Source organism: Stenella coeruleoalba, assembly GCF_951394435.1.
Source record: "Stenella coeruleoalba genome assembly, chromosome: 13".
Taxonomy (NCBI): Eukaryota; Metazoa; Chordata; class Mammalia; order Artiodactyla; family Delphinidae; genus Stenella; species Stenella coeruleoalba.
The window spans coordinates 70,982,457-71,002,831 of record NC_137159.1 but is presented as its reverse complement, the minus strand read 5'-3'; the positions used below and the strand labels follow the sequence as shown (position 1 = coordinate 71,002,831).

Genomic DNA, 20,375 nt, shown 5'->3' with positions numbered 1-20,375 from the left:
CACTGCTGCGCGAATACCCTGCAACCCTCAACGCTCCAGCCACAGCCGACCCACCTGGCAGCCCCTCTTCCTGCTCAGCCTCCCATCTCCCTTCCCCACTTCTCCATCCTCCTCACACACGTCTGCCCCCTCTCTAACACCCGGGGCACCTGCTAAGGCAGGCCCTGCTGTCCTCCTCACCCCTGTGTCCCCAGAGCCCAGCCCAGGCCTCATCCAGCACCCGGTGCTCAGGAACCCAGAGCTGCTGGGCTGGACGGACCAGGTAACGGAACCACGTCACAGACTCACCCCTCACCTGACCCCTTCAGCCTCTGGCCAGCAGACAAGAAGCCAGCATAAAGTCCACCTCTGGCCCCCACCACCTCCCCGGGACCCGCCTTCTAATTAATACCCCATCTGCTGCACCCCACCCTAAGAGCAGAGAGGAATGGGGCTCGGTCACTCCCCCAGGACGGAGCAGACCCCCAGGACAGCAGGTGGGGGACAGTCCAGGAGATATCCAGAGTATAAGGCAGAGCGTACAAAGCAGTGAGAGAAGGGTGGGGATGGGTGGCGGGGTCTCGTTCATTCAGGAAGAGGTTAGATGGCTTCACACATGCGCCAGAGAGAGATGGGGTCTTGGAAACATGACGACGGGGCTCTGATACCACGGTCAGTGAACAAGCGTGGTCCGAAGGCTTCTGCCCTCTCTAGTCATCCAAACAACGTATTTGGAGAGTTTCAGCTCCACTTTCCAGTTCTGAAAGTGAGCAGGAGCCCCGATGCGCAGACCCTCACTCCTGCCTCTTCCCAGTGGTCCGGGGCCAGCGACGGCCGTCCACACTAGACGGGCAATGCCCGCCACATCTCCAAGACTGAGAAGCCCTGCTCTGGGGTGCCGTCGAGGTTAGCTCTTCGCGTCCCAGTGGGCTCCTTTAGACTGGGCAGCAGTCTTATTTCAAACAAATTGTTCTTTTTTTCTTTTAAACACAAGGTTTTAAAAATAATGAATAAAATGAATGCTTCTCCCAAGTGGGTAAACATTTAGCTTCATCTAACCCAGGGCAGCTGGATAATGTGTTTACAATACACCCCAGCTCAGAAATGCAACCGTGAGAAAATTCCTTTACAAGATCCTTCCTCTTGGAATCTGATGAGTCACAATGTCCCACACAGTTTCTAACAGCCCACAGGGACAGGGACTGCTCTTAGTGGGGCTTTAAAATGGAAGTCAGCCCATCAGAGGCAGGCTGGTGGCTCAAATGCCTAGGCTGACCTCTCCCTATAAACTCATTCCGGCCTGCAGATTCCAGAACATTCCCAAACAGGGGAGAAGAGACCGAGGGAGAGACAGCAGCTCTGGGGTGTCAGTGTCCATGTCAGCTGCCCTCGGAGACCTTGTGATGCTCTGCTGCTGGGGGGAGGCCCCTGTTCATTATAGCTAACCTAGATGTTTTCAAAAAAAACTCTCCAAGGAGCTGCAGGGCAGGAAGGAGCGGGGAGAAGGCACCTCTGAAGGCAACCAGCCTCCCCAACCTAAGGAAGACTGGCCGGAGCGTGCGGTGGCAGCCACACAGTGCCCGTGGGGTCCCCACCTGTGGAGCCATGCTCCCTGCATACACTTGGAAGGGCCCAGTAGTGGGTGAACACATGGCAAAGAGGTTGGGCCACGCCATCACAGAGACCTCCCACACCACCAGCAGGCTGTGTGACCTGGAGCAAGTCACTTAACCTCTCTGAGACTTGGCTTCCTCATCCTCACCGTAACCCTGACGGCTGTTCCACTAAGATTAAAAGAGATTCTAGGCAACACCACCTAACAGAGGGCTTGGCGTAAAATATGTTCTAAATGACTTTTTTTTTTACTTTTCTTCCAGAAAGGAGAAAGAAAATTGGGACCTAATAATAATACTTTAATGAAGTTTTACAAGAGACTTCACATTCATTATCTTATTTGTTTGTCACAACAGCAAAGTTTTCTTATTCTCATTTTGTAGAAGAGACTTGAAGCCCAGAGAAATTAGGTTATGAGCCCACAGTCTCCCAGCAATGCTGAAACTGGAACCCAGATCTCCTTCCTCTTTTCTTCCCCCTACAAACACAGAATTTAAATTTCAAGACATTAAAAAAGCTCTGTCCCAGCCCAGAGGACTGAATGTCAGAAGCCAGCCTGACCAGGCGCGTGTGGCCTGGGGGCAGATCCGCCGCTGCTTTCTTGGCCAGCAAGCACACCACCCAAACACGAGTCCAGGGCCCCCTTCCCTATGTTACTGTCTCCTTAGCTGTGTTGTGATGAGGGTCGGCAGAGGCTGGGCGAAGTCCTAGGTGCTGGAGGTCTCCAGGGAGCACAGAACCCAGTGAAGACCTGGAGCATCTCTGTGGGTCGGGGGGGTCCGTAGACAGTGGGGTGACGCTCCCGTGCTGCCCCAGAGCAAGCTCCAGCATCTCTCTGCCAAGAGGCGACTGGGGTCTCCAGTAAATACAACCCTGCTTGACACAATGCAAGGTTCAAGCCTTGGGGCACTGTGACATGCCCTTCCAAGCCAGACATTTGTCAGGTTTCCACCACGTGCCTCAAAAGGACTTCCAGAAGCTTCCTACTTGTTTAATACCTGGGACATGCCTCTGCTAAGAGATATGCACCCTCTTCCAGAACAAAGATGACTTCCAGATAGGCATCCACCCAACTCGACATGTGACACAAGGTCCCTCATGACCTGCTGGGTGGCCAGAACAGCTTCCCAGGTTGTGTACTGCACACCCCTAGGGGCACCACTCCAGACTCAGACACGATGGCTCCCCCAGAGACGTGGAACAGGGAAGCCCTGACCATTGGGCCCCAGTGTCACTCTTATGTCTTATATCTGCCCACCAGGCTCCCTTCACTCCAGCCACACTGGGCACCTCTCCAATCCTCTAACAAGATGTGCTATTTCAGGGCTCTACAGCTCTAACCAGAACATCCTGCCCCTGCTGCCCACACACCCCCGCCCTGGCCAATGGAGGGCTACACATTGCAAGGATGCCTTGATTTAACCAGGTCAAGCACAAGCACACACCACACACCTGGCCCTTAGTCATCCCTCAGGAACTGTTAGTTGTTGTTACTATTTCAAGATTATCTCCAACACCCCTCCCTGATTCCCCAAACGGAACCATCCAACCAACCATCTGTCCATCCATCTATTCATTCACAGATTTCCTGAATGCCCACCCTGTGCCAGGTTGGTACTTGGTATTTAGCAGTGAATGAGGCAGAAAAAGTCGCCGCTATCATGGAGCTGATGATCTGGTAACAACAGACAAATAAGAAATAAGTGATTCAACAATCAGAGTACCAAAATTCAGCAGACAATAAAAATGATAAAGTGACTGGGCGGCTGCTTCAGACGGAGTGAGGGAGACTGCTGGCCCATTTCTTCACTCCCCTGTAAAGTCCTGTTCAGCTTTGCCACAGCCTCAGGGAGAGCGATGTGCTCCTCCCTCCTGCCGACTCGGACTGTGCGATCGGCTTTGGCCAAATGGATGTCAGTGCGTATGACATAAGCAGATTTTTGAAATACACTTGCTTTCCCCTTTGTGCTTTTGCTGTCACCATGAGAACAACATGCACCAGAAGTTCAAAGGTCCAGCAGAATGAGAGGCTCGTGGAGCAGAACTAAACTCAAGCTGCAGCTTGTAGCCAAACCCAGCTGAGCCCAGCCTAGATCAGCCACACCCCAGCCAACCCACACACGTGTGAGCAAGAAATATGTGGTTGTGAGCCACTGAGCTCTGAGCTGTTTGTTACAAAGCATTAGGTGAAAACAGCCGACTATGGTTAGGTGGTTAGGACTGGTCTCCCTGAAGCAGTGTCACTTAAACTAGAATATGAATAACAAAAAAGTCCCAGTCACGGGAAAAATCAGGAGAAAGAGCCTTCTGGATGGAGAATATACCGGTGCAAAGGCCCTCTTTCCCATGAGACGCTCACCCACCTCCTGATGCATCTGCATATGTCGCCCCGACAAGGAGGCAAGGAGCACCTGAGGTCAGGGTGTGTCTTTTACATTTGCAGCCGCAGGGCCTGGCACAGCTACTGGCACAGAGCAAAAGTCAGCTGCACGAATGACTATAGTAGAAAGAAGCTGAAAGAACAGTCCATTCTCCACGGAGGTGTCCCCTTTAATGAGAGAGCTAAAATCCAGCTACAGAAAGGCTGAGCAGCAGTTCTTAACTGGGGTGGGGGGCGATCTGGGCCCCCTGAGGAACATTTGGCAGTGTGTCTGGGGACATTTTTGATTGTCACGACTGAGGGGGAGGATGCTCCTGGCATCTACTGGGTGGAGGCCAGGGATGCTGCTGAACACCCTACAGTGCACAGGGCAGTCCCCACAATGAGGAGTTGTCCGGCCCCAAATGTCAATAGATCTGAGGTCGAGAAACCCTGGCCCAGGCAATGCCTTCTTCCTTTTTGATTCCTGAGTCTTCACTTGAAACTTTCTCAAGCTTTTGGATTAAGGAACTCTGAGGACAAAGACGGCACAAGAAGATTTATTTTTATATCAGTCATAGACCTCGTGGGCTAAGAGGAAAACACTACTGATACTTGTTGGACATAAGGACACAGTAGCTCGATAAATGCACCCACGATGGAAGGCAGGCCCAAATCACAGGGGTAGAGACGACTAAGACCAGTGAAGACCACCTGGTCTGTCCCCCTGGAGGGGCAGCTGCAGGAATGAACATCTCACAGTTGGCATTTGATACTGACCAAGGAATTATTCGCTTGAAGTCTGTGGACCAGGTTAGGGGGAGTCAGTAGACCCCTAAAATTAGGGGCAAAGCGTTTCACCCTTTTCTGGGGAGCAAAGTCCATTGCTTTCACCAGATTCTCCAAAAGGTCTGTTAGCCCAGATGATTAAGAACCACAAAACGAATCAAAAGCTCCCCATTTCCTCTTGCAGCTTCTTGGCAGAAACAGAAAACATCAGGTCACAGCCCTTTGTGTCTTTTCTTACACATGTGACCCTATTAGTCACCTCGGTCTTTTTCTGCAGGCCAAATAACTCCCCTTCTACTTAAAGGAATCTATTTTTAAAATGTTTAATCACATTTGGCTTCAGATTTTTTTTTTTTAACTCCTGAGTTCTCGCTGAGTGGTGGACCCCATGTTGGGTCCTGGAAAGTAAAAAAGAACCTCAAGAGCTCAAATCTACTAGGGGTAAAGAAGCTACAGGAGGGACTTCCCTGGTGGTCCAGCGGTTACGCCTCCGTGCTCCCAATGCAGGGCGCCCAGGTTTGACCCCTGGTCAGGGAACTAGATCCCGCATGCTGCAACTAAGAACCCACACGCCACAACTAAAGATCCTGCACGCTGCAATGAAGATCCCACGTGCGGCAGGCAGCTAAGACCCGGCCCAGCCAAATAATCAACCAACCCACCAGTATAAAAAAAAGAAGCTACAGGAAAGGGAGGAAGCATAGATTGATTCTGAGGTAGAGGAGGACAGGTCGGCAAAGGTGTTATTTTCTACTGTACAGCAGTTATTCAGTTATACATATATACACTCTTTTTTATATTCTTTTCCATTATAGTTTATCATAGGATATTGAATATAGTTCCCTGTGCTATACAGTAGGCCCCATGAGGGAGTAAAACAGGCTGGACACACTCAATTGTGGGTTTTCACAAATATTGACAACACGGAGCTTTCACATACATATTAATATATGGATGCTGGATGGTAAAAGCAATTTAGACCAATTTCTCACTGAGGACCACTGTTAAATAAAGGAAAGGTGAGCAGTAATAAACTATACGCTTATGCGAGTTACCAGAACAACGAAAGGGTTCCACACTGCCTGCTCTGGTCTTCTCACCTCTAAGTAATCCTACTTGCATTTAGTGCAGAGATCCTGACTTTGCGGAATTGTCTTTGAGTGAACTTGAGAACAAAGGTACCAGCCCAGGGGAACATGTAATCTGGAGACAGAAGAAGAGTTCTAGAATCCCAGCAGTATGATCATCACACAAACTTCGCAAAATGAGAAAGGGATCCCCAATTTCACAAGCACACTGAAGCCCCTGCAAATATGGAACAGAGCAAACTCGGGATTCCGAGGACTTCGTACCTCTCAATTCAAGATGACTCATATCTTGAGAGTAAAACTTTTTGCAGACTCTCAGCTGCAGAAACCAGCGTCACAGCTTTCTCCTTGGGGATTCAACTGCCTCTCTTCTCTCCCTGAGTGCTTCTGAGGGATTACTCAGCATCCCTCATCCCTGTAGCCTCTCAGAGCCGGCCTGGAGACATCTGGGATGTGGTTTCTTAGTCACTGGTTGTGACTTGACCCTTCAGTGCTTATTCCTTAGTTGCTATTTCTCTAGTTTCTGATCCAGGTGTGTTGGCATCCAAAGGAAAAATGATTAAGACTCAGGAATCTAAATGTCACACTCCCCCAGGTGATTCTCTTTTATTCATTGTTCTAGGGGGTGTAGTAAACAGCAAAACAAAGCCAAGATCCTCCAACCTTCCTGGTTCTTTAAACCAAACTATAAACACATGCGATCACTTTACGTTATCTCCCTATGCCTATCGCCTCTTTTTCTTCCGTTTTTTCTTTCCTTTTCTAACAATCTTCTGATCGTTGGTGCACCCTCACCCAGAGTTACTGCACTTCCTTACCGTCTTTCCCTATCTGATCATCATCTCTTCCATACGTTCAAAGCCACATCCACTGAGATGTTTTCCATCTGTTCACCCTGTTTCATGTGTCCTACAGTTAATTCAGTTCCCTGGTTTTCAATTCAGATCTTAAGTCATTTTCCAAGTTTCCTTCTGACTGTCCCAACCCTGTCTCCCACTGCCCCCCATCTCCCTGCTCTTGGTAGAGTTAGTACACACTCGCATCAGACACTCCACAGCCCGGTCCTCTCCATGCACTGTCTTGGTCACATGACAAACAAAAACTTTCAAATTCCACAATCCGAGCCTCAAGCCCTGGCAAACTATCACCACTCCTAAATCTCTTCAGCCTCAAGTGTCTTGAATTAGCTCCACCTGAGTGGGCGCCCCTCCCCCTCCCTCAGGGGCTCCCAGCCCTGCACCACCTGAGAATCACCTGGGGGCCATGCCCGGGCAGCATCCCTGAAACCTGAGGCCCAGACATGGCACCGTTAAAAACCTCCCAGGTGACTATATATGTGTAGCCCATGGTCAGTGGGAACACCCAAGTCTGTCACTGTCTCCCCAACCATCCCCGAGCTGAAGGTCCCATTTCTGCCTGCCAAGGGTTGGGACCAGAGCTCACCCGACTGTGCACCTCAGATAATTAGCACCCAGGCTTGCGTATGTCTGAAGTAACCCTCTGTTGACTGACTGTTCTCCCTGTCGCTGGTGCTCCTTTCTGCACCTCCAGTGGGTCATTCGTTCCATCTGGTCTTTCTGGGTCTTCCTCATCGACCTCCTCTTGCCATCACCTGGCCCAAACCCTCACCTCCCACAAGGCTGGGCACAGACTCATTTCCCTTGCCCCTCTCTGGTCCTGTTAACCCACCCCCTGGTATCAGGTTAATTTTCCAAACTTAGCTTTTTGCAAGTTCCACCACCTGCTCAAAACACCTCAAGAGCTGACAATTTTCCGAAAAGTAAAGTTCAAAATCCTCATTCTGGCATTCGAGGTCCTACACACTCTGGCCCCTGTGACCTTTTCTAAATATCGCCCACAGTCCCCTGATGTAAACCATCTGCTTTAGCCAAGGTGATGTCCCCAGCGTTGTCACCCAGCAGGCACTCCTGACCTCAGCATATGTTGCAGCCCACACTCCGAGGGCCCTCAAACTTTTCCACTGAAGTACGTGGAGAGGAAGCTTCACCTCTTCCCTTGCTGGGGCACGTGGATTTTACATTCTATTCCATAAAAATCCATGCTTGTAATTACTATTTTTTTTTTTTTTTTTTGGTCACGCCGTGTGGCATGTGGGATCTCAGTTCCCCGACCAGGGATAAAACCCGCACACCCGTCAGTGGAAGCTCGGAGTCCTAACCACTGGACTGCCAAGGAAGTCCCTGTATTACTATTTTTAAACGTCTTAAAATGTTTGCCTTTGAGTAAAACACATGTGTCTGTCTGTTATATTACACGCTCTGCTAGGGTGGGGACAAGATCTGTTCCAATCACCACTGTGTAGCCAGCACTGGACAAACACCTGGCACATAGGAGGTGCCCAGTGACTACTGGGTGAAGGAATGAATAGTGGGGGAAGGAGGGAGAGGATGAAGGAAGAGAGGGAGAAAAGGAAAAAGGTGAGGAGAGAAGGGCAGAGGGAGGGCAGATGTTAACACCGATGCCACAGTTATCCTGAGGCCTCAAGTACACCATAGTCGTAGACAAGCACACCCCTGCATCCTCCAACGTGAGAAGCACCCCACCTGAACTGGCCCCCGACTGTATCCCCCATCACCTTCAGCCCTTCCCTCAAGATCTAGCTAAACACTGCCTGCTCCGCAAAGCCTTCCCGGATGGCCCCGCCCCTGAGCTATCACACTCTCCTCGTGTTTCTCTAGTTTCTTAACAAGGAAATAAGTGCAAGGTAAGTCATTAAGAGAAAAAAAAAAAGTTTAAATACACAGCCACACTCTGCTCTCATTCTCAGAGTAGAAATGAAACAGGGCAGGAGCAGAAACAACAAAACATCAACAGTGGTTACCGTGTAAGAGAGGGAGATTTAGGACGATTTCTCTTTTCTTCTTTTTGCCTCATCTTTCTACAGCTAATCTCTCTGTAGAGGCAAGAAAGACAAGGGGCACCATCTGAAGTTTCTACTGTTCCATCCACTCGCTTGGAACACCCTGACTGTCAGCAGACCTGGGGACCCTTAACATCTTTTTTTTTTTTTTAATTTATTTATTTTGGCTGTGTTGGGTCTTCGTTGCTATGCACAGGCTTTTTCTAGTTGTGGCGAGCGGGGGCTACTCTTCGTTGTGGTGCGCGGGCTTCTCATTGCGGTGGCTTCTCTTGTTGCGGATCACGGGCTCTAGGCGGGCGGGCTTCAGTAGCTGTGGCTCGCGGGCTCTAGAGCGCAGGCTCAGTAGTTGTGGCGCACGGGCTTAGTTGCTCCGCGGCATGTGGGATCTTCCCGGACCAGGGCTCGAACCCGTGTCCCCTGCGTTGGCAGGCAGATTCTTAACCACTGCGCCACCAGGGAAGCCCCCGGGGACCCTTAGAAACAGAGACTCCTCTTCACGGAAACTCCCTCCTTGCACTCAGAGGCCCTCAGTAAACACCCCGTGGTGGGGAGCCCCACCCCAGAGCCGCTGAGAACCTCCCCTGGGCACCTGTTTCTACGGGACACACCTCGCCTCCTGCCAGACTTCTCAAAGGGCCAGCTGCGAAGATAAACCTTCCGACAGCCTTCAAACAAGATCCGGGCGCAGCACCCGAGGGCCTCGCCCCCCGCCCTCCCGCTCTGCTCGGTGAAGGGCGGGGATTTGGAACCACCAGGAGTGAAGGGAGACGCCCCCGCCCAGAGCTGCCCAGCCAATCGTCTGTCACTCATCGTTCAGTGCCAACACGTGCAAAGGAGGCCCCCTCTCGTAAACTGGAGCTGGTTATCCCCACAGAATCACCATCTCCTCTCACTAATGAGCCTTCCCTGGGGAAAGGCAGGGGCAAGGTGGCTGCAGTCAGTCGCGATGGTTCCACACAGAGTAATCGCTGCTGGCATAGAGGGCCTCTCGCCATCGCCCTCGAGGTCCCTTACAAACAACGCACACAGCTCACTTGGTCTAAGTTCTTTGGACCTGGTTTTCTTCCTCTTCCCTCAAATGCTTTGTCCACCCGTGAGTGCTACCCCCGTCCTTTCCCTCAGAGACCGGCCACCCAGCTGGCAGGGATTTTCTCACCCTGGGAACACACATAACCCAGGTTTCCAAAAGAGCTCTAAAACCATCCCCTGGCTTCCGGAGAAGTTCCCGACTTTAAAAATATTTCCCTTTGGTTTTTGCCTAATTTCCCCACTAATCGGCCTTACACTTTTTTTTTTTTTTTTTTTTTTTTGCGTTGCATGGGCCTCTCACTGTTGTGGCCTCTCCTGTTGTGGAGCACAGGCTCCGGACGCGCAGGCTCAGCGGCCATGGCTCACGGGCCCAGCCACCCCGTGCCATGTGGGATCTTCCCGGACCGGGGCACGAACCCGTGTCCCCTGTAGCGGCGGGCTCTCAACCACTGCGCCACCAGGGAAGCCCGGCCTTACACTTTTGACACATAAGAGACCAGATCTTCTCCCCACCTGAGTGGAGGACTGAGGCCCATATCAGCATCACCAGTGGCCTGCCCACAAGGGCATCCGAGTCTCTCCCAGCTCACGGCCGGCACCACACTTCCTGTGGCATCCTTCCTCTATGGGCCCCCGAGAACCATCTGTCCCTACCCTTCCCAATTAACACACACACACACACACACACGCCATCTCTCAGTAAGGTAAACACTCAGGGACAGTAAAACACAGCAGTTAGAAACTGGGCTTGAATTCCAACTCTACCACCACTGGCTGTGGCCTTGGAAGATGTAACCACTGCTCTAAGCTTGCTCCCTCCTCTATGAAATGAGAATAACATGATTCCTACCTCAGGGTGGGTTTGAGAATTTGTGAAGACGATGATGTAACGCCCCTGGCACAGTACTGTGCTGGGCACACAGCAAGTCTTAATAAGTGTTGGCTATTATGATTAGGTGTATGATAAATTCCCAGAATCACCACAAAACTTTGTTCCCAATTCTCCAGCTCTCTTCATCTCCTTTAATACGTCTTCTCAACACCTGGGAAGGCGGTAAGTACCAACGGCTCCCAAACCTGTTCTAAGGTTCTACCCTCAGACATTCTGCTTTAGTATATTTGGTGGAGGGCCAGGAATCTGCATTCTGAAAAGCGCTCCTCCCCCACCCAGGAGATTCCAACGCCACCAGTCCTGTAACCTGATTGCTGCATTTTACTATTTAAATACGATTCTGTGTCCCTTGGCGCTGTCCTGTAAAGTTCATCCTGATATGAACTCCCATTGTCCCTCCCTATGGCTCTCAACAGTTTTCCTGCTGCCACGGCCCTCCCCCATTGCCCGTCAGCTCTCCCCGAGTCCACTGCGTGCCGGCCGGGCTGCAAGGCTGCTGATGCAGCTCCATCCCAGGACCCTGCTCCCAGCTGAAGGGCTCAGTCCCTCTCCTGTCCCTCTGCCCAATCCCTATTGGGAAGCCCCTTGTGGCAATGCCAGCAGCTGCGAGAGCCAACTGCCCAGACCATACTTATCAAGTACTTTCCTAGCCCACAGTGCTCTGCCTGCTGTGTGGGGACACCAGTAAACCCTGAGCCATTCGTCAGCAAGTCCTCCTCCAGCCCCTACCCGGGAGGCAGAGTGACACCATGCAATGAACAACAGCTCTGGAGCCAGACAAGTTCCTAATTATCATTCCTTAGCAAGTCCCCTAAATCAGGGGCCCTGGTATATTGCAAAAGTTACCAAAATGGGACACAGAGACATAAAGTGAGCAAACGCTGCCAGGAAAATGGTGCCAATAGACTTGCTTAACGTAGAGTTGCCACAAACCTTCAGTCTGTAAAACACACAATGTCTGAGAACTGCAATAAAGCAAAGTACAATGAAATGAGGTATGCCTGTATGCATCTTCAACTTAATATAGTCTACTTCAAATATTATTACTTTACATATAGTATAACGGTATATTTTCATTTCTTGCCTGTCTTTTGTTCTATTGTTGTCATACATTATTCTTCTATGTTATAAACTCCACAGTACCTCATTTATATTTCTGCTTTAGTCTTTTAAAAAGAGATTAAAAATGAGAAAAAATAACTTTCATTTTCCCACAGATTTACTATTTAGAGGCCTATTCATTCTTCTGTGCAGTCCAAATTTCTATTTAGTATCATTTTTCTTCTGCTTGAAAAATTTTCATTAATACTTTTTGTGGTGCAGGTCAGCTGGTGATGAATTCTCTCCACTTTAATTTGTCTACAAAAAAGGCTTCACTTCACTTTCATTTTTTGAAGGACATTGGGTATAGAATTATAGATTGACCTATTTTTCAGTTCTATTGTCTTCTGCCCTGAATAATTTCTGGCTAGACATCTACAATCATTCTTATCTCTGTTCCTCTATGTAATGTGTCTTTTTTTTTTCTTTCTTTCTGGTTGTTTTTATGAGTTCCTCCTTAACTACTAGTATTAAGCAACTTGATTATGATGTGCCTTGGTAGAATTCTCTTTATTTTTACTCTTTATATTTATCTGAGTTATTTTGAGCTTCTTGAACTGTGGGTTTATAGTTTTCATCAAATTTGGAAATTTTTTCACTATTAGAAAAATGCTTTTTCTGTCTTCTCTCTGTTCTTCTTCTGGGACTCTGCTGCTCGCACTGCCTACAGAATGTAGTCAAAGCAATCTCAAATCGCTTTCTAGGTCATCCACTTGAGATCCCAAACTGCCTTCCAGCCTTCTCTTTTACTATCTCATACACCCAATTCTGCAGTCAAAAGTTCTCTGTGTGTGTGTGTGTGTGTATGCATCCTCACACCACTGCCCACCAGCAACTGTCTCTGCCCCTTACCAATCCAGGGCTCAAAATCTAATTTCCCCTTCATGGCACACCTCAGTACTGCCTCCTCCGTGAGAACTTTCCCAAGCAAGACAGAATGATGCCTTTTCTCTGTACTCTCACAGGTCTTGTCTGTCACAGTGGCTCCTTGAGAGCTTGCGGACATCCTGTCAAGGCATTTTGGGATGAGTCCCACCCTCAGACCCAAAAGAAAGAAAGCTATTGGACCCTGTGATGGGAGTAAGAGCGATGTTCTGTCAAAATGCGCCTATGCGAGACTTTGCTGAGGAAGAAGTTGAGCACACAGTATTTTAGGAAAGAGTGAGTCAGGCAGCATCTCTCCTTTTTCCAAAGGGAAAAATGAGACACACAGCAGATTAAGTCAATTATACTGAGCCAGAGGAAACATCCTCCAAGGATCTTCACTCTCAGACCAGTCTCTCAATGTAGCTCTCAAGAGCTGGAAAAAAAACATTCCAGCTTCCGACGTCCTTATAAAACCAGGGGGGCAGGAGTAGGCAATCATGATCCAGGAAGCTACTCAGCTCTTGGATCCAGGTCTCTGGGGAGAGATCCCTGGCCTGGTAAGGTGTGGGAGGCCCCAAGAAAGCAAACAGAATTCCCAAAATTAGAAGAACAAAAGCAAAATGGACCACGCAACCAAGAGCAGCTCACCAGCAGAAGACAAGAAGCCTGAGGCCATCCCAGTTTTACACTGGAAAGTCTTTCAATGGCCCAGAACGCCACACCATCCCTTCAAACACGCCCACACCAGGTGACCTGCGCTCCTTCCATCTCCACCTCTCATTCTCCCCACACAACCACATGCTCAACAGCCTCCTACCTGAACAACTTCCTCCTACCACCCCAACGGCCCCTCACTCACTCCTTTCACTCCATTACCCCAATGTCACCTGCCTGCAATGCCCACCTACCCCTCCCAGCCACCCGCCTTGGACGCTCCCGTCTCCACCTAAGTTCCCGAAGCAGAGCCACTCTGCCTACTTAGGAACAGACTCTCCATCTCCTGCCTGCTTCCTGCTCCTGTCACGGGGTCCCTGCCCCAGCGCACACTGGGGCACAGTGGAGCACAGAGTGCCCTCTTTGAGGGGTCAGAAGAGTACTGGCCTAGGGGCCAGGAGACCAAGGCTACAGACAGAGGCACTGAGACTGTCTGTGGGGCCTCAAGCAAGTCACTTCCCCTCTGGGCCTCAGCATCCCCTCTGGAAACGCTCAGTAATATCTCCGAGGCCACCCCTCCTGGCATAAGCAGTATGGGCAGCAGGGGCAGAAAGCAGCAGGAACGAGATCCTCTTAGGTGCAAACCCCAAGCCCTCCAGATCTGTAAATACCACTCAAGCACAATGCAGTTTGGCACCTCCCAACAGGGATACAGTCTGGGGTTTTACACAGTGACAGATAAGCATATCATCATAGTAACACCTGCATCTGAATGGGGCTCTGTGGTTTACAAAGCGCTTCCACTCATCCTCTCATTACAACCTTGGCCACAACCCTGGAGGAGCGAGTGCGTATCACCAGCACGGCAAGATCATGAAGTGAGCACTAGTCTAGGAGCTTTATTAGCTCGTTGAGAGATTTAGTAACAAAGGCCCAGAGAGGACTAAGCAAGGTGACCAAGATCTGAGAGCTGGAAGAGGCAGATCCAGCCGCTGGAGCCCAGCACCCGGCCTGGCGGCTGGCTCGTGCTCACGGGGCTCCCACCCCCTATTCTCCTCACTTACCGAGGAGGAAACCAAGCTCAGCAACATCAAATGGTTTTCCTGAGACCTGCGCCCACAGGGGCAGAGTTTGAGCTCCACTCCTGTTCACTGAAGAGTTGGTGATAAAACAGGCAAAGTCACAAACACAAAGGATGTCAGCACTCGGTGGGTACGTGGATACGACGACGCTTCCTCTCAGCTAGAGGAGCGGCTGCAGGTGCACGCGAGGGGCCACCAGAGTGGACCCCATGTGGGGGCCCCTGGCTGAAGGAGGGAAGGGCTTCAGTTCATGGGGACACGTCACCACCTCGAGGGGGACACCAGCTACCGGAGAGGAATGTGTGGACGTTAGCGCTGACAGGTTTGCTTCGCTGATCTGCCGAAACTTACATACACAACCTCTCAATCCTAAATGTACACATATGACATAACAATGCAAATTCACAGAATGCTCTCTGGAAGTATACCCACCACACACTTGGCAACGGCTGCCTAGGGTTGGGGGGGGCGGCAGAGGAAAGGGGGGCTTCTACTTTTATGCTTCGTACTTCTGCCTCGGTTGAATTATTTCTTACAATAAGCACAACACATGATATAGAAGAAAAATCAATCGTCACATCTATCGATCTGTAAAAAGGGACCCAGTGTTAACAGTAGGTATCCTTGAAAGATAATATCATGGGTAATATTTTCCCGTACTACTTAGTATTTCCCAGGCTTTCCACAATGAGCACATCTATTACTTTTATATTAAACAGAACCATATGAAGTGAAATTGCCATTGTTTGCACGTTGAAAGTGGTTGGATATTGGCCATTTCATGCGATTCAGCTTACTAAAAATTCATGCATCAACATTCAACAACTATTTATGGAGGGACTGCTCTGCGCCAGGTCCATATCCAGATGATTCTTTTTTATTTTTTTTTAAAGAAAGTAAATAAACCAGGACTTCCCTAGTGGCACAGTAATTAAGAATCCGCCTTCAAAAAAAAAAAAAAAAAGAATCATCCTGGCAATGCAAGGGACACGGGTTCGAGCCCTGGTCCAGGAAGATCCCACATGCCGCGGAGCAAATAAGCCCGTGCACTGCAACTACTGAGCCTGCGTTCTAGAGCCAGCAAGCCACAACTACTGAGCCTGCATGCCACAACTACAGAAGCCCACGCACCTAGAGCCCGTGTTCCGCAACAAGAGAAGCCACCACAATGAGAAGCCCGTGCACTGCAACAAAGAGTAGCCCTGGCTCACCGCAACTAGAGAAAGCCCGTGCGCAGCAGTGAAGACCCAATGCAGCCAAAAATAAATATTTATTTTTTAAAAAAATGTAAATAAACCAAGCTGGGCCTCCCTTGTAGGCAGGACCCGAGGTTACTGTCTCTGTATCCCCAGGAACTTGTGTAAACATGTGTCCAGACCATACGTGTTTGGCTGAGTGAAAAGATAAATTTGTAGACAGAAGGACAATAGATGTCCATCAACAGGCACACACATGCAATTATACATCCTAAGTAATCAACAACAAACACAGTATCCCTGTAGGAAAAGAAGAGGGCAGACAAAGAAGAGGACGGGTCAGATTCTGGGTAACCTGATAATCGTGCTGATCTTTATTGCTCCGGCAGGGCGACAGGAACAGAGAAGCAGTGGGAAAGGGAGAGGTATAGGGGGCGTGCAGGCTGCAGAGGGACACGGCCGTGGTCAGAGGGCAGCCCAGGGAGGCAAACATACCTCCAGCCCCGAGCAGCAGTTCCAGCGGAACGGTCCCTGGGAACAAACAGTTCCTCAGCCGCCCCAATCCCTTAAACAGCACACCCTGCCAGGCCGGGAACATTCCGTCAGTCTCTGGAGAGCTGTCCTGCCACCTAAGCAGCAGTGGGCTCCTCTATATTAACTTCAATTTTCACGTGGACTATAATTCTTTTATTAAGACCTGATGCCTAAATTTTCCAGGAGTGGAGACCACCCTCCCCACCAAACCTCAAATTACAGCTGTAGAATTTTACCTCTAGCATTTGTGTCCTGCGACAAGGCAAGATGGGCAGGGTTCTTAGAGCAGGCAGGGGGAAATGCGTGTACAACGGAAGAAGGTGGACTTCCCTGGTGGTGCAGTGGTTGAGAGTCTGCCTGCCGATGCAGTGGACGCGGGTTCGTGCCCCAGTCCGGGAGGATCCCACATGCCACAGAGCGGCTGGGCCCGTGAGCCAAGGCCGCTGAGCCTGCACGTCCGGAGCCTGTGCTCCGCAACGGGAGAGGCCACAGCAGTAAGAGGTCCGCGTACCGCAAAAAAAAAAAAAAAAAAAAAAGGGGGAGAAGGCACCCCAAGCACCACGTTTCAGTTTGCAGCCAAAGAGAAGTGCTAGCATGATGTAAGGTCCGGAAATGTCACCTGAGGACTTCTTGAAAAAGTTCAATGGGTTAGGCTGAAGAGGAGACAGAGAGAGAACAAGATGGCTGAACTCAAATATTAGGAGGGCTGCTGGGTAGAGAACAAGAGGCAGACGTGTGCACTTCCTCTGGATAAACTAGAACCAGGACCAGATGCTAAGAGGGGGCAGGATGGGGCTCCAGTAGGAGGGCCAGGAGCAAAGCTTACCCACCCCCTGTAAAACCTGCTGACCTTACACGCACAGCTGGCAGGATCCTCTCCAAAACTTTCCTGCACATCTGCTCCGACTTCTGGAGTGTCTCCCAAAAGTCAGTTGTGTTTAGTCCCAAACCTGCTTATGTCAGTTGTTTTTTGGTATTATATTTACATAACTTACTGAAGAACCTAAACAGATAAAATATGAGTATGAAAGACAGTTGTTATTTCTAAGAAAAGTAAAGTGAACATTTTGGAAGTTCCTGAATAAATGTAAGTAGCTAATAGAAACTGCTGCTGAATTAGACGTGGGCAAAACTGCAAAAATTTAGCCCCCCCAAAAAAAGTCATAAAAATCTAGGATTCTGTACCTAGATTATTTCCAAGTGACTTTTAATCCTCCCTCCACTTTAAGGAAACTAGAAATTACAGAGGACACATCTTAGCTACAAAAGGCCTCAAGGAACACCAACAAGAGCACCCAGATGCGAAGGAAAGATTTTTCCTTCCCACAAAAGCAGCTAAATGTTTTCAACTGAAATAAGCTATTTTAAATGCATATAAATGTATATATTTATGTGCAATTTTTTGTGATTGCTGGATTCTACTGACTTTTAAAAATCTACTTTGTTGAGTTATAGTTTGCATACAATAAAGAGCACCCGTGTAAAATGTGTATTTTGGGAATTCCCTGGCGGTCCAGTGGTTAGGACTCTGCACTTCCACCGCAGGGGGCCGGGCTTCAATCCCTGGTTGGGGAACTGAGATCCCCCAAGCCACGTGGCACGGCCTAATAATAATAATAGTAGATAATAAAATGTATATTTTGATGAGTGTTGACAAATTCACACAGCTGTGTGACTACATCCACAATCACCACAGGGAATGCTTCCTTCACCTCAGAATGTTCTTTGTGCCCCATCCAAACCCCCCCTCGCCCCACAGTGTCGAAGGCATCATGGCTCTTACACACACAATGTGTCAAGGTCATCCAATGACCACCGGTGCTTACCACCATCTAGCTTTGTTTTTACTCCCTTTTTTCCCACATACAGTAAAATTCACTCTCTCTGGTGTATCATTATGTGTTGTGACACACAGCTGTGTGACCACTATCACAATAATTTAACTTTTTGCATTAACTGACCAACCACCTGTCTCAATCTCATCAGATTAGAGGACTTGCACTGCATTTGGACCTAGAAGGCTTGGGCTTGACACCAACCACACTGCATCTTCACTCTATCCTGGGCACTTTATTACCCCTGTAAATTGAACTGTGAGCTCCACGATCTTTTCTACCGCTAAATCCAGTGATAAGTGTCATGAGGTGTGCGTGAAAACGAACAAAATGAGGCCACCCAGGAGCAACGGGGACACCCCACAGCCCTGTGTCCCCTTTATTCGCAATAAAGGGAACAAGCTCCACACAGCTCAAGCATTCAACCTAATGGAAGAGCAGGTTTGACACTCCTCCAGTCCAAATCATTCCAGAGACTTCCTTCCCTGTCTCCCCCACCTGCCACTAAATTTTTTTTTAAACATCTTTATTGGAGTATAATTGCTTTACAACATTGTGTTAGTCTCTGCTGTACAATAAAGTGAATCAGCTGTATGTATACATATATCCCCATATCCCCTCCCTTTTGCGTCTCCCTTCCACTCTCCCCGTCCCACCCCTCTACGTGGTCACAAAGCACCGAGCTGATCTCCCTGTGCTATGCGGCTGCTTCCCACTAGCTATCTACCTTACATTTGGTAGTGTATATATGTCCATGCCACTCTCTCACCTCGTCCCAGCTTACCCTTCCCCCTCCCCGTGTCCTCAAGTCCATTCTCTACGTCTCCTGCTACTAATCTTAACTGATTCCTCCAAAAAGAAGGAATAAAGGAAGAAGATATTAAGTGAAAAGCCACGGCTGTGATGCAAACCAACAACCCTGCATCAAAAGTACAGAATTCTTTGTCCTCACAGGGAACTTCAACTGAAAAGCATGCGTCTCGTTTCTAAGACAACAACAAGAAAAATGGTGGCCCAGCAAAAAAATTGATAAATAAATAATGGGGTGATGAGTGTCTGATGACCCAATCCAGGTGCCCTGCAGACATCCAGAGCATGGAGCTGCTCTTCCCTCCCTTGGGGTTGGCCCCAGCTTTTTAAACATTCCTCTCCATCAGAGCCACTAATACTAATGACAGCGACAGCCAAAGCAACAAGCATTTTTCTAGCGCCAGCTGTGTATCCGGGCCTGCACCAACCAAAAGGACATGTTTTCATCGCTAGTGTGTGTTTCATCCCTACACTAACCCAGCGAAGGAGGTGTTATTAGGCCACTTCACAGAGCAGAAACTAGACTTAGACTGAATAATGTACACAGGATCCCCCAGCTGGTAAGTGGGGGGAGCCAGGAAGTAAACCAAGTCAATGACTATGAAGCCAGGGCTCTCAGATTCCCGAAGCAGAAAAGCCCACCCACGGGTCAGGCTTCTGAGGCCCCTGGGTTAGTTTAAAATGTAGAGGTCAGTTGGTCTGAGACAGGACACTGAAGGGACAGGACATGGTGGTTCCCTAAAGTAACCACCTACATTGGGCCCTTTACTGAAATAAAGAGGCAGTGTCCCAGATCTGTCCCCAGAGATGGGCAATATAATATTCACAACTGCAACCCCAATTTAGGGAAGGGGGATTAATGTGTCTTCCAGAGTGCTCAATACTGCACGATGAAAGATAAACTGTAATCATGTGTAGGAGTTTAGAAAACAGAGTGCTGACAGGTGAGAAACTGTGGCACTTTTCTGGCAATCTGGGGGAAGCTGTGTCTAGCTGACAGCGTCGCCCAGTGCTGGGAAACGAGCCCGGGGGCGGCAGGGGGCAGCTCCCAGCCCCAGCCTGGGAAGATGACCGCCCCCCAGCACCAGGCAATGCCCTTTGCTCAGATCCCCCTCCAGGAAATTAGTGATGTGGTTTCTTAGGAATTTGCAGTAAATCTGTGCCAAGTAACAGAGTATTCCCCTTCCTGGGAGGGTGGGAAGGGCCACCTACCACCAGCAGGTCGGTGACTAAGCCTTGGGCTTATGGGTCAGTCTCTTAAGAATGAGACCCAGGGGGATCAATGCCCCAGGGCCTGGTCCCCTTGGGTGAAAAACTCAGCCTTCCAGGTGCAGCCGAGGAGCCCACCTAGGGCCGACTCTGGCCTGGAAAGGTGGCTGCCCAGCCTGACGCTGCCAGCTCTGACTCAGCTGGCCCCACGTTACATTTCATGGGGACCAGCCCTAAAATGACGCGGAACACAACCCACAACCACGGAAATCCCGCCAGGGTTCCAATCCAGTCTGCTTACGCTGGGATTTTGAATGGGGGTAAAGCGTGAGGTGGGATTTCTTCTGAAACGTGTCATTTTCTTTTCTGTTTACAACAAAGAAAGTGCTCTTGAAGAGAGGAACGGGAAAGGGGAAGACAAGGTTTCATTACTAATCAAAGCAAATTTCTTCAGAA

At 49.4% G+C, this 20,375-nt stretch overlaps 1 protein-coding gene across 5 annotated transcripts in view; it reads right to left on the bottom strand.

Annotated features, from left to right (window-relative positions):
• Positions 1-20,375, bottom strand: part of ADCY3 (adenylate cyclase 3) — a 98,409-nt gene that overhangs the window by 68,297 nt on the left and 9,737 nt on the right. Inside the window, exon 1 of one of the 5 annotated variants that reach the window (XM_079941659.1) lies at positions 9,319-9,339. The exons of the other annotated variants lie outside the window; for them this stretch is intronic. The gene's annotated coding sequence lies outside the window, so the exon portion shown is untranslated. Of the gene's footprint in view, positions 1-9,318; positions 9,340-20,375 lie in introns of those variants that run through there. 5 annotated transcript variants of the gene reach the window in all.